The sequence below is a fragment of the Papilio polytes genome, unplaced genomic scaffold (assembly GCF_000836215.1).
Source record: "Papilio polytes unplaced genomic scaffold, Ppol_1.0 DF822178.1, whole genome shotgun sequence".
Classification (NCBI taxonomy): Eukaryota; Metazoa; Arthropoda; class Insecta; order Lepidoptera; family Papilionidae; genus Papilio; species Papilio polytes.
The window spans coordinates 4,994,320-5,007,125 of record NW_013527026.1 but is presented as its reverse complement, the minus strand read 5'-3'; the positions used below and the strand labels follow the sequence as shown (position 1 = coordinate 5,007,125).

The following is a 12,806-nucleotide window of genomic DNA, read 5'->3' as shown; positions in this document are numbered from 1 at the left end:
ATACGTGTTTGTGATTAAATCGTGCTCGCGTGTGAATAACGCGAAATCTTAAATTAAAACCAGTGTGTAACCGGTTAATTAACTAGTGTTTTACTATCACCTGTGACGTCATTGTTTACCACAATTTGGTACAGACAGACGCGTCGATATTTGCTACGTAGTGACCAAGTTACGTACATTTTTCAGCGAACGTAAGTACCCACGAAAATCTATTGTCGCCTTCTATTGTTTTGTTTTTAATTGTCACCATTTTCGTAAATACGTCAATAATTCTTATTGACAGATATAATGGATGTATATGCTTGTAAAGTAACTCGATAATCAAATCATTTTTTTGTTTTTTTAATAAATTTTCTCAACCGGCTTTTCATCTGTATTACGATAATTCGTTTTGTAACAAAGTTACGAAAACATATAATAATATAAAAATTTATTATACGAGTATTCAAATAGGTCTCTAATTGTAATCTCTATTTAGCTATATATTGAAAAAATGTTTGATATTTATTTCAGTACGATCTATAAACAATATTTTATATCACTTGTATTTGTGAAAAATAATAAATCTATTTTATTTAAAAAAAATCTTTTGCCCCTCTGTGGGTTTCGAATTACTATATCTTTTGTCATTTATTAAATTGTGAAAGAAAAAAAATAGGTATATGTTTTCTTACTCATATAAAAGGAGATGGAAAGAGATCGAACCAACTCTTACAGACAGAAAAACAATTGCAAATCCTATTTACAACTGTCTACGAAATTCATTAAACTATACGTAACTAGTCTTCAATGAAAAAATCATATTTATCAAATCATAGTAATATTCAATATCTCTAGTATTGTAAGTTACGAATTGTCTCTCCATCATCTCAGACAACAAGTTTAGGCTACCAGGTCATACTGGAACAGACTGATATAAGGAATGAAAATCTTACTAATATTATAAATGCGAAAGTTTAGATGGATGGATGTTTGTTAGAGTTTGTACTAAACGGCTGTACAGATCTCGGTAAAATTTGGTATAGACGGACGAAGTCCCGTGCGAAAGCTAGTAGTCGCATGAAGAGTTTTCCTCCCAAGTCGTCGTGTACGGTCTCGTGAACTCCTTTTATTTGGTATCAGGGGGAAATATTTAAAAGATGTGAGATTTTACTTTTTAAAACCCCCTCAGTGGCCATCTTGGACTGCGACTGTAGAGTCCCGGGATCTCCAAAGGAACGCTCCTGGACTCTGGACGATCCAGAGGCGGAACTCCCCTCGTGCCTTCAAACACGGTCTCGAGAACGTACTGTTTTGGCATACTTCTCTTTTGACAGGCTTGTATTTCCCCTCTTAATGATCAATTATCGTCTCTAAGAGTGCGCACACCTTTGACAACTATCGCACAACTGTTTAGTTGTGCAACAACAGTTGAATTAGCTAAGAAACAATCGCCAATCGCACAACAGTTCTGCGATAGTTTAACCAAAGGTTTAGCCGCAAGTCTTGTACAAAATAGATTTTAATGATGAAATAGGAGATCCTACCTTGACCTACCTTTTTGCAGTCAAATGATAAAACGAAAGTAAAGAATTCAGCGAAGTATTAACAAATAATAAATCTATCTCCGCGTGCAAACAGCAAGTTCAAACAAAAACTGTTACGTCGAAGCCTCGCTTACGTGTGCTTAAGATAAATGTTGCGTGTGATGACACTGAAATTATTATTATTATTAAAAATGTAACATTTTGAAACATTTAATATTAACTGCATCATTCCCTTAGCCTACTCCTGTAGAGTCGGCGCATCGGGTTTTCGTACTCTAAATAACTCTCATACGTCATCTCAGGCATCACTTCCTTCTTAATGTCACCTTTCACGCGATCTATCCATCTCTTTCTAGGTCTACCTCTACCGGTGTATCATATTCATACGTTAAAAATCAACTTACGTCTTTAAAAAGAGGTAAAAACAACATTTCATATTTAAATTTTTTATATTTTGACGTCTGGTAAAGATGTATGGAAAAGAAGTGCTTACCGTGCCGACTCTCTAGGGGATAGTGCAAGATGATAATTTTTCATATTATCTTCTTCTTCTATCTTCGCTTTTTCCCAGTTATTTGGAGTCGTCATTTCTTTTCCTACCTAATTCTCCAGACAGCACGAATCTTAGAGGCCTGTTCGTCAAGTTTTATTACTTTCATATTCTCTTGGACCGTCGTCAGCCAAGTGGTAGGTGATCTTCGGCGAGTTAGCGTCGTCGTCGTAATAATCTTTCATATTATCGTTATTAAGCTAATTTAATTATGTCCACAGATTAAAATAAACGTATTTTCAAACAACATAAGTCCAATAAAATACTTTAGACTCAACAATCTTTTATGCAAAACTTTTTTATTTACACGTCTCAAGTTAATAAAAACGTTTACTAGCACAAAATACGTAAAAAAACATTTTCCAACAGACATATACAATGAATTTCGAATTTAAGTTACTATTTATAAAGAATTTGCTTTTGTTTGCAATAACGCCAAGAAGCCTATGTGTATTTGCCAGACTATATTTAACGTCAGTGCTAAATTTCATCGAGATCTGTTGATCCTGGAGACACGAAGTAACAAACAAGTAACAAGCATCGATCTAAAAAAATCTTACTAATATTATAAATGTGAAATTTTAGCTGGACGCATATTTGTTAGGGTGTGTAGCCTAAACGGATTACCGGATCTCGATGAAATTTGGCATAGACGTAAAGGGTAATCTGAAAGAGCACATAGCCTATTTGCTTTTGTTTTTTTTTTTTAATTTCAAAGGGACGGAGTCACGGGCGAAAGTTAGTAATCTATACTATTATAATAAAGCGTTAACACACACTTCTTTGTTACCTAAGATGTCAGCAATTACAGCATATTTTTGAATAATTATTTATTTAATCAAAAGCAATACACGTACGTCACGCTTTAGGCTATATATTTTCACGCCATTAAACTTAAGGGGTAAATATTATGTATAAAAACCCTAATGTGGGAAAGAGACCATAAGTTGCTGCCAACATCAAGGACACAAAATTGACAAGGTTTGTCATGTCATGTAATTTTGACATTTGCTATTGATAATTTAACAAATGGAAACAACAAAATAAAATTTTCATAATTTCATGCGGACGGAGCCACACGGGAACAGCTAGTATAATAATAATCAGAAGTAAGTTATTGATTTGATTTCAGTCCATGTTAATGACATTTAATTGAATTCGTCCTATATCGATTCAATCGAGTTGTAGTTAATTAAATTATAAATTGAATCTCAAAGGGAACCATTCTGATAAATCTATTTCGGCAAAGTGAACGACAGAATCGGTAAATGTCATTCAATAACCGATCATATCATGACGTAATGAAGATTGATAAATATTTAAAAGTGTCAAACGAAAACGGTATTCGCAGGCTATAATTTTGTTTCATCTACTTTTAATTACAAGAGAATTCTCTTTCAATCGTGAGAATCGTCAAACAATAGTTAAGAACTCAAAAATCTCGACTGATTACATCCCTGTAACAAGCTAAGGAAGGATACAATCTGCAGAAAAGTAACTACAACTGCCAGCTACAGATAGTTGAATGCTACCTTGCATGCCAGTTACTGTCTAACTAGTCTCATCTCATACGATCTTAGACATTTTACTGGCATGTGTCAACGCAATAGACCACAATTTGGTAAATGCCAGTAGCTCGCATATCAGCTACTATCCCATTTTACTGTGATGTATATACTAGCTTTCGGCCCTGAGTCAGTCTACGTGTTTTTCCAGACTATCCTCTACTCGTACATCTACGCCAAATTTCATCGATATCAGTTCAGTCGTTTAGGCTACAAACCCTAACAAAGTTCCATCCATCATCAGAGTTTGTAGACTTAACGGCTGAAATTTGGCATAGACGTAGGGGATAATCTGGAAGGCTACTTACAAGGTAAGGCACATAGGCTACTTACCTTTGGTTCTTTTAATTCCACGCAGACGGAGTCGCGGGCGAAAGCTAGTATGCTATAATTATTATTAGATTTTGAATGCCATACGAACAAAGATAGCAAAATCGAGAGCGAAAGCTAGTTATTTTTCATTGTTAATATGTTTAAGAAGAATCTATTTTTGTCTTTGAAATACCGCATTTCAAGTTATTTCCGGTTGAGATTTCCACGTATAGATTTCTGTCGACCACGCAAACTCAATATTGAATAACCAGTAACTAACTTTCGTATAACGGACTGTTCATAAATAGATTGGTAGAGAACAAAGAATATGTTCTCTATATTCTATTGTTATTTTCTTCCTCAAAGACATTAAAATAGATTTTATAGACGAGGCAGTGAACAAAATTTTTCCATCGGTACTTTCTCAGAACAGTACTATGTCAGTTCATCATCCACTTGCCCTTATCCCTTATGGAGGGTCGGCACAGTATGTGCTGCTCTTCCATACATCTCTATCAGCCGTCATATCTGAATCCACTCCTTTCTTAAGCATATCTTCCTTCACACAATCCATCCATACTTTCTTCGGTCTTCCTCTTCCTTTGTAGCCATCCACATTCAATCTCAACACTTTCCAGTTTATGTCCCCATCATTTCGTCGCATAATATGTCCATACCACGCTAACCTTTTGCTTCTCAATTTCTTCACCACTGGCGCTACTTTCAAACTTCCTCTAATGTACACATTCTTAACTTTATCCAATCTTGTCACACCACACATCCATCTTAACATACGCATCTCAGCCACATGCAATCTCCTTTCATCCGCAACTTTGGTGGCCCAGCATTCAAATCCATACAATACGACTGGTCTTATGATGGACTTGTAGATCTGTCCCTTAAGCCTAAGAGGCATTCTTGGATCACAAGTATGCCTCTTAGGCTTAAGGGACGATTAAGACGGTACTATGTCAGTTATTAAGTTTATTTATTTAAATCATAATAAGCTACATTTTTTTTTATAAAACTAAATAGTATAACAAAATAAAATATAATAGTGACCTCTATTTCAAATGAAGTGTCAACTATGCCTCTTCTATGTAATTGAATCTCTTTATTCTTCCTATTCGTAGTTTACTATTTAATTTCGCGTTTAAAAATAAACAAAAATTTATGAATTCCTTTCAATGCCTTTAACGAGAATAATTTCAAATATCGAATGATGTTAAAAATTAAATCAGTTTTTCTTTCCTGCCAGTTACTTAGGCACTAATTGGCCAGTATGCTTTGAATTTAAGATTTTGCACATACATTTTAGAATTTTAAATAGCTTATGTTATTCATAGATAAATTACCTTTCTAACGGTGAAAGAATTTTTAAAATCGGCCCAGTAGTTTTTGAGTTATTTCAATAAATAAAAAACTCCAAAAATACAACTTTTTCCTCTTTCTAATATTAGTATGGAAAGATGAAATGTGCTTAAATTATAAATACTTATCTTGCTTTTTTAATTTATAAACTAAGAACCAAGTAGCGAAGGTAAATATGAAGCAACCTGACCCTCGCTAAGAAATTCAAAGATGTGTGAAGTCAACCAACCCGTACTACTCGTGTGTAATATTTCAGTTCTCGCTGAGCACATCACTGTCGACTCAATTCCTAGCTTAATCAGAAATCACTTCATGTTTGTTCTTAATTCTACATATATGTCGCTTTTATTGACCAGTTAGTATCGTCCTCGAGCCCGTATCGCTGCATCTCCGCAGTGACGAGATAATGAAGATATACAGGTCAGATAAACCGTCTGATAAACGATTGTAAGAATTCGTATTGCGTAACATACAAGTATGAAGAATCGACTTTTGTACATTCATGAATGATGTGGCTGCGCATTTTATGTAATATAAGCTGTTGTTCGCGACTTCGCCCGCGTATAATTTAAAAATGTATACCATGTTACTCAGTGATAATATAGCTTTTTAATGGTGCAAGAATTTTTGAAATCGTTTCAGGAGTTTTTTAATTTCAATACATACAAAATTTATTATTATGGAATATGGTAAATAGGTTATGATTGCTGCACATAAATATAGTTAAATATGGCAGATGGCTGTTTTTACAAAACAATTGACAAAAGGGAAGTTAATATCACGCTACAATACTAAAGAAGTAAAAATAATTGAAAATAATTAAATTAAATTAGGGTCAGTCCCACCACTGGCTGATAGACCCTCGGATAGCTAATAATAACTTCACTTCATTTTCTATCACATACTTTACACATTGGATTGTTATTAGACAATTTATTATTTGGTGTGACAGGCCCTTGTTTGTAAAAATCGTAATTCTTTATAACCTCTTTAATTAATTTATTCTATAAATTTTATTTCAAATCGATATTCTAAGATCATTGATATCGGCTATAAACAAGATAATTAGGTATATAACTACGCGAGTGGGACGGAATCGTAAATACCGTAGATTACTCATTTTGTGTCATTAATTAGTGATTGGAATGAGCCTGATATCAGAAATTAGGGAGTTTTCTAGTAACTACTAGAAAACTAGGCGTAACTACGCTACTATTATTTCTTAAAGATTCAAATAATTACTTTAATTACATTGTCTTTAGTAGTAATTAAATAATAATATTAGCACACAAACTCTAAATATATTTCCCTGTAAAGAATCTTCTTACTAATATTATAAATGCGAAAGTTTAGATGGATGTTTGTAGCCTAAACTGCTGAAAGGGTTTCGATGAAATTTGGCATAGATGTAGAAGATCTGGAAGAACACATAGGCTACTTTTTTATTAATTCCACGCGGAGTCACGGGCAAAAGCTAGTTTGAGGTTATGAATGACAGTTAGGTATATGTCGTCCTTACTATATCGAATGCGTTTGTTGGTAATGCAGGCAAATAGGTCTGTACATTTGTTGGTCTAGAACGGGTTTGAACCGGATTACCTTAGTTAACTTACGATGTTATCCCCTACTACATAGTTTTCTTAAATAGAATTAATATAGGTTTACCGCGAGAGTGTTAAAAACACTATTAATACGCGTAATTAGTTGCCATTTTACTGAATATTTCTATCTCTATTTACCTTAGGAGTGAAAGAGATGACTATGTTTTTGTGAATTTACAGTAGTAAGTTACAGATTTGTTATTACTTTGGAATCGAAGGACTACAAGAGGTCTGAGTCACGCGGTCTTTGTCATGATCCAGGTGTGAATTGAACTTTAGACTTGCAAAATCGTTTGTGTCTATTTCTTAACTAGCTATTGCCCGCGACTTCGCCCGCGTCTAATTTAAAAAATGTAGTCTATGTTACTCAGTTTTTTATTGGTGAAAATACAAATCTATCTTCTTTATAACATTTACTAATATAGATAGATAAACTGCCTATTTTTCGCTAAAACTCTAATTAACTTTTTCTCACACAACTCTAAGCCTTATTCAAGGATATTACTACTTTATCCAATATTTTTACAAAATAATCGAAGAAGTAAAGTACCGTAGTGGCCAACAAAATATGAAATTTGACGTTTTCCTGTTTATTACGACGTAGGATTCAAATTAAATCAGATGAAGCCTAAACAACGCCGCGTAATATAAAGTACTAGGGTCGCATCATTATCTCACCTACCTTATCCTACTCCCGTAGGGTCGTCGCGCCTGGATTTCGTCTTCCAAATAACTCTACCATCATTAGTCATCACTCCCTTCTTGATCATGTCACCTTAAATACTAGGATCGCATAAACAAAAGTATCCTAATGAAGTCATCATTTCGTACACTTAGTTGCAAAAGAAAGACGAAAGGCTAAGGGTCAAGTGTATAAAATGTATAGCCACGATAGTCGGCCGCCAGTAAAAGATCTTGTAATAAAAATTCAATTTAAACGAGTATTGCTCTGAGCAATTTTCTATTCCTTTCACGTCCTAACTTTTTATGTGATAGTACTAAAATAGAAATTTTACGTCTAGACGTACACTATATGTATACAATATGTGTAAAGTAAAAAAAACTGTTTTAAGTCATTTTCTTCCTAAAAGAAAGACCTAGAAGAAAGAGTTCATCGCCATCCTCCTTATCCTACTGCCGTAGGGTCGGCACAACGAGTTTTTGTCCTCCAAATAACTCTATCATACGTCATCTCAGTCATTTTTTTTTTTTATAATATTAGGTGGCAAACGAGCAAGCGGCCACCTGAATCCACCGAAATAGAAAGCGACCGCTGCCCATAAACATCCGCAATTGTAGATGCGTTGCCTACCTTTCATTGACGTAGGAGACGCACCTAAAGAGGATATTTCCCTTTCCTATGCGTCTCCTCCACCGTCAAATCGACTTTTCCTTCCCACCCTCTCCTCTTAAGAAAAGAGTGGAAAGGGAAAGGGACTAAAATTAGGCCTCCGGCACCACACTCATCAGACGAAACGCGGAATTGATTCCACTTCACGCCTGTTTTCTGTGTGGTCGTGGTATTACACCGGGCGAGCCGGCCTATTCGTGCGAAGATGTTAAAGCGGGCTCTACCACTGTTAAGTCCTTGACATCAATCCTTTTTAGATCATGTCACGTTCACGTAATCCATCTTTTTCTAGGTCTACCTCTACCGTTGTACCCAAACTCATAACTAACGTTCTCCTTGTTACATGCGATTCATCTCTCCTCATGACATGTCCATGCTAACCTTTTACTACTTACTCTAGAAGAAATAGTTTCAGTAAAAAACTATTTCTCAGGATTAAAAACGTGTAACCTAAACGCTGTTCTATACAGTAAACTTCTATCTAAACAGTTGCATTTACTACGAAATACGGTAACTGACAGCAATGGAACACTACTGTTAGACAATTGAATTGATGAAGTCAAGGTCTTCGGTAGTTATTCCTAATGTGTAATGAGGATATGGGTAATCTTCAATGACCACAAGTTGTCGCTTCTCATATAAACTACAACTACTGAAGTTCGATAAGGAGACGGATAAAGTTACTATTTTTATACCTTTTTGTTATTAAACCTTTATTAAAAAAACTACGTGTTTTATTCTACTTATTTTTGTACAAAAACCATAATAAAAGTCCTCAGAACACCTAATTATCTTCTATTTAAATATATAATAAAATAAGAGTGTCTGTTGTATCAAAAGAAAAATTTCAGATTTCGAGTTGCTGATAACGAAAATCGCATTTAAATTTTGTCTGTCTGTCTGTCCGCAAGCCGCGTTTGTTCCGGGTAATCTCCAAAACGGCTAGGCCGATTTCGACGGAACTTTCACTGAAAGGTAGCTGACATAGACGGGCATATTATAGATCACTTTTTTAATATTGCGTGGATAAAGTCGTGGGCAACAGCTACTAGTTTTATATCAATCTGTCCAGTAGTTTAATAACGCTTAGGGAACAAACATTATCATAGTTTCACATGAGGTGTTAAATTTTGTATGAAAGTGTATACAAGGTGTTTCAATGTATGGAATACATACTCGTAGATACGTTGTACTATATCAGAGGCGTCGATTTAAATCAAGTGGAAAAGTCGATCATGATAATATTTATCTCCTTAAGTACAGCGGCCGTGACATAGGGTTGTCAATTCTTGAAAATTTATATTTATCTTCATCTAACTTTCTATGTATCCTTATTTTTTTAAAGAATATATGAGAGACTTATCTAAACTATTGTAATAAAACGTAAACACACTTCTTTTTTGCCTAAGATGTCAGCAATTACAGCATATTTTTAAATAATTCTTTTTTTAATAAAAAGCCCTACACTTGCGTCACACTTTAGGCTATATGTTTTCACGCCATTAAACTTAGGGGGTAAATATTTTGGATAAAAACCCTAATGTGGGAAAGAGACCATAAGTTGCTGCCAACATCAAGGAAGCAAAGTTGCCATGGTTCGTCATCATGTCATGTCATTTTAACATTTGCAATTGATAATTTGACACATGTAAACAATATAATGAAATTTTCATAATTTTACGCGGATGAAATCGCACGGAAACGGCTAGTTTTTAAGAAAGTCGGTTAAAAATCAATGTAACTTAGTAGGTTTGTATAATGGAATATTCGTCATTTATGACAAATATTCCATTATATTCTAAAGACGCCAAAGGTTGTTTGTGGTTTAAAAAATCGTCGATTATTGATTAAAATATGTCGATTAAAGACATATCTTAAGAATTAAGAGATATACAGAACTCTAATCGTCGCAGTTTGAGTCGATTTGTAATATCAAAAACTAGCTTACGTCAGCGACTCTGTCTGCGCAGTATTAAAACACTCAAGTAGTAACTTATGTGTTCTAGAATTTCTTTGTATCTATGCAAATTTTCATTAAGATTGGTTCATCCGTGTAGGCGATAAATTCTAACAAACATTTATCTAAACTTTCGCTATTATAATGTTCATAAAATAATTATTATTTATTCCATGTGACAGCCCTAGGTGGGGACGATAACGCGGGCTGACAGTATCACTAAATACTAATAGCGCGTCCATTCAATGTCACTCAGAGATAGTCATGAGATCATTTTAGGTTTTGTCGGCTGTATTATTTCTTATTTATCTCATACTAGCTGTTGCTCGCGACTTCGTCCTCGAAACTAAGTAAAATCATAGCCTATGTTATTCAGTGATAACATAGCTTTTAAATAGTGCAAAATTTTTTGAAATCGGTTCAGTAGTTTTTGAGTTATTTCGATACATACAAAAATCCAAAAATCCAAATCTTTCCTCTTTATAATATTAGTATAGACTAGAAAATGCCCGTGAATTTGTCCGAATAATATATTAAAAATTATTATTTCTTTAGTTAATAGAATCTATAAACGACCCTAGATAGAACTGATTGACTTGCAGAGTGACAAACAAATCATTACCTTTACTAATAAACCTTCACGAGACGAGAAAATGTTTTAATATAACACCACTGTTTTTGTATTTAATAATTCGATTAATTATTAGAAAAAAATGTAAGAATTTCGATTAAAAATTTCTTGTTCAATTTAAATTCGATGCAGCTATGTTAAGAATGTCTGAAGTCAATGTCTTTTGATATGTTTTTTTTAATTATTCACTCGATATCGGTTCCCAAGCGATGAGAGCCTAGATTGAATTAGTAAATGAATAATTTATATCAAATCGTTCGTCTCAAGTACTGCGAATATCGATCCACTTCCCACGCCAATACGTTATATATTTTTTTAATTACGCCGAATTCGAAATTTAAAATTCAAAATTTCGATGTTCATTCGTTTTTTATAACCTATTATTTTCCTAACATTATTGTAGTCTATACTATTACAATAAAGCGTAAACACACACTTCTTTGTTGCCTAAGATGTCAGCAATTACAGCATACTTTTGAATAGTTCTTTTTTAAATAGAAAGTCCTACACTTACGTCACACTTTAGGTTATATATTTTCACGCCATTAAACTTAGGAGGTAAATATTTTGGATAAAAACCCTAATGTGGGAAAGAGACTTTAAGTTGCTACCAACATCAAGAAAGCAAAGTTGTCATAGTTTGTCATCATGTCGTGTCATTATGACATTTGCAATTGATAATTTGACACAAGTAAACAATAAAATAAAGTTTTTATAATTCCATGCGGATGAATCCGCACCCTAACAGCTAGTTTTAAATAAAGATGAATAGTATTGACAAATGTATTAAATAACTTTTTAAGAAAACAGAATATATCAAAATAGTTAAAAATCTAACAATTATTCTCTTTCATTAAATAAATTTTCAATTTTAAAAACTAACGAAATACATTAAAGAGTTCCATTAAAATTAAGATTTAATCTATTTCATCTCTTTCAATCGAGTCACAAAAGCTTCCAAGAAATTCTCACTAAGACTTTTAAAGTTTTATAATACCTATTTTATCTAGTTATATTCCATTTGAAAAGATTTTACCAAGAAACGAGAGCATCCTTAAGGTTTCAAAGAAGTATTACTTCAATGATATAGTTATTTTTATCCACAAAATATCTTTTTATATCACAAATAGTAACAGATATCTCTATTTCAAGCTTGTTTTACACTAGTTGTTGCTCGCGACTACGCTCACATGTAATTAATTATAAAAAAAATAGGCTATGTCACAGATAAATTATCTTTCTCATAGCGAAAGATTTTTTGAAATCGGCTTAGTAGTTTTTATGTAAATCAAATACATCCAAAAGTAAGAACATACAAAAATACAAATCCTTCCTCTTTATAATATTACTAACTGTTGCTCGCGACTTCGGCCGTCTGAAAATAAAAAAATAATAAAAAACATAGCCTATTGCACTCACAGATAAATTATCTTTCTAATGGCGAAAGAATTTTTAAAATCGGCCTAGTAGGCTTTATAGCAAGTTGTTAATACTATTTTTGGTTTTTATTTATTTTTCACTTTCTTATTTTGTATTGTGTTTGTTTATAATCATATGATTTCGGTATTTAGTTTAAGTTATTATGGGACTGACTTGTTCTGAGGAACCAGTCTCTTTAAAAAATACAGAGATAAAAAAAAATATATACAAAAATACAAATCTTTCCTCTTAATAATATTAGAATAGATTATTTTTACATTGGAATAAAATATAAAACATGTTTGTTTTCTAACTTCAAATTGAACCTTTTAAATTCTCTGTCTCTCTATTCCCTAAATAATTGAAATAAAAACTAGAATAAACATTGTTTAATATTTCTCCCATATGTTAGACTTTTTTTTCCTTATAAAGTACTAGCGTCTGTTCACGATTGTCTTTTAATAATCTTTTTATTTCGATATCGCGTTCAAATTAAGTGAATCCAAACCGCTTTATGACTAAA

At 33.2% G+C, this 12,806-nt stretch overlaps 1 protein-coding gene across 1 annotated transcript in view; it reads left to right on the top strand.

Annotated features, from left to right (window-relative positions):
• Positions 1-6: 6 nt before the first annotated feature.
• Positions 7-12,806, top strand: part of LOC106106443 (cGMP-specific 3',5'-cyclic phosphodiesterase-like) — a gene marked incomplete at its 3' end in the record, with an annotated part of 59,900 nt that continues 47,100 nt past the window's right edge. The window contains exon 1 of the mRNA XM_013287021.1: positions 7-191. The remainder of the gene's footprint in view (positions 192-12,806) is intronic.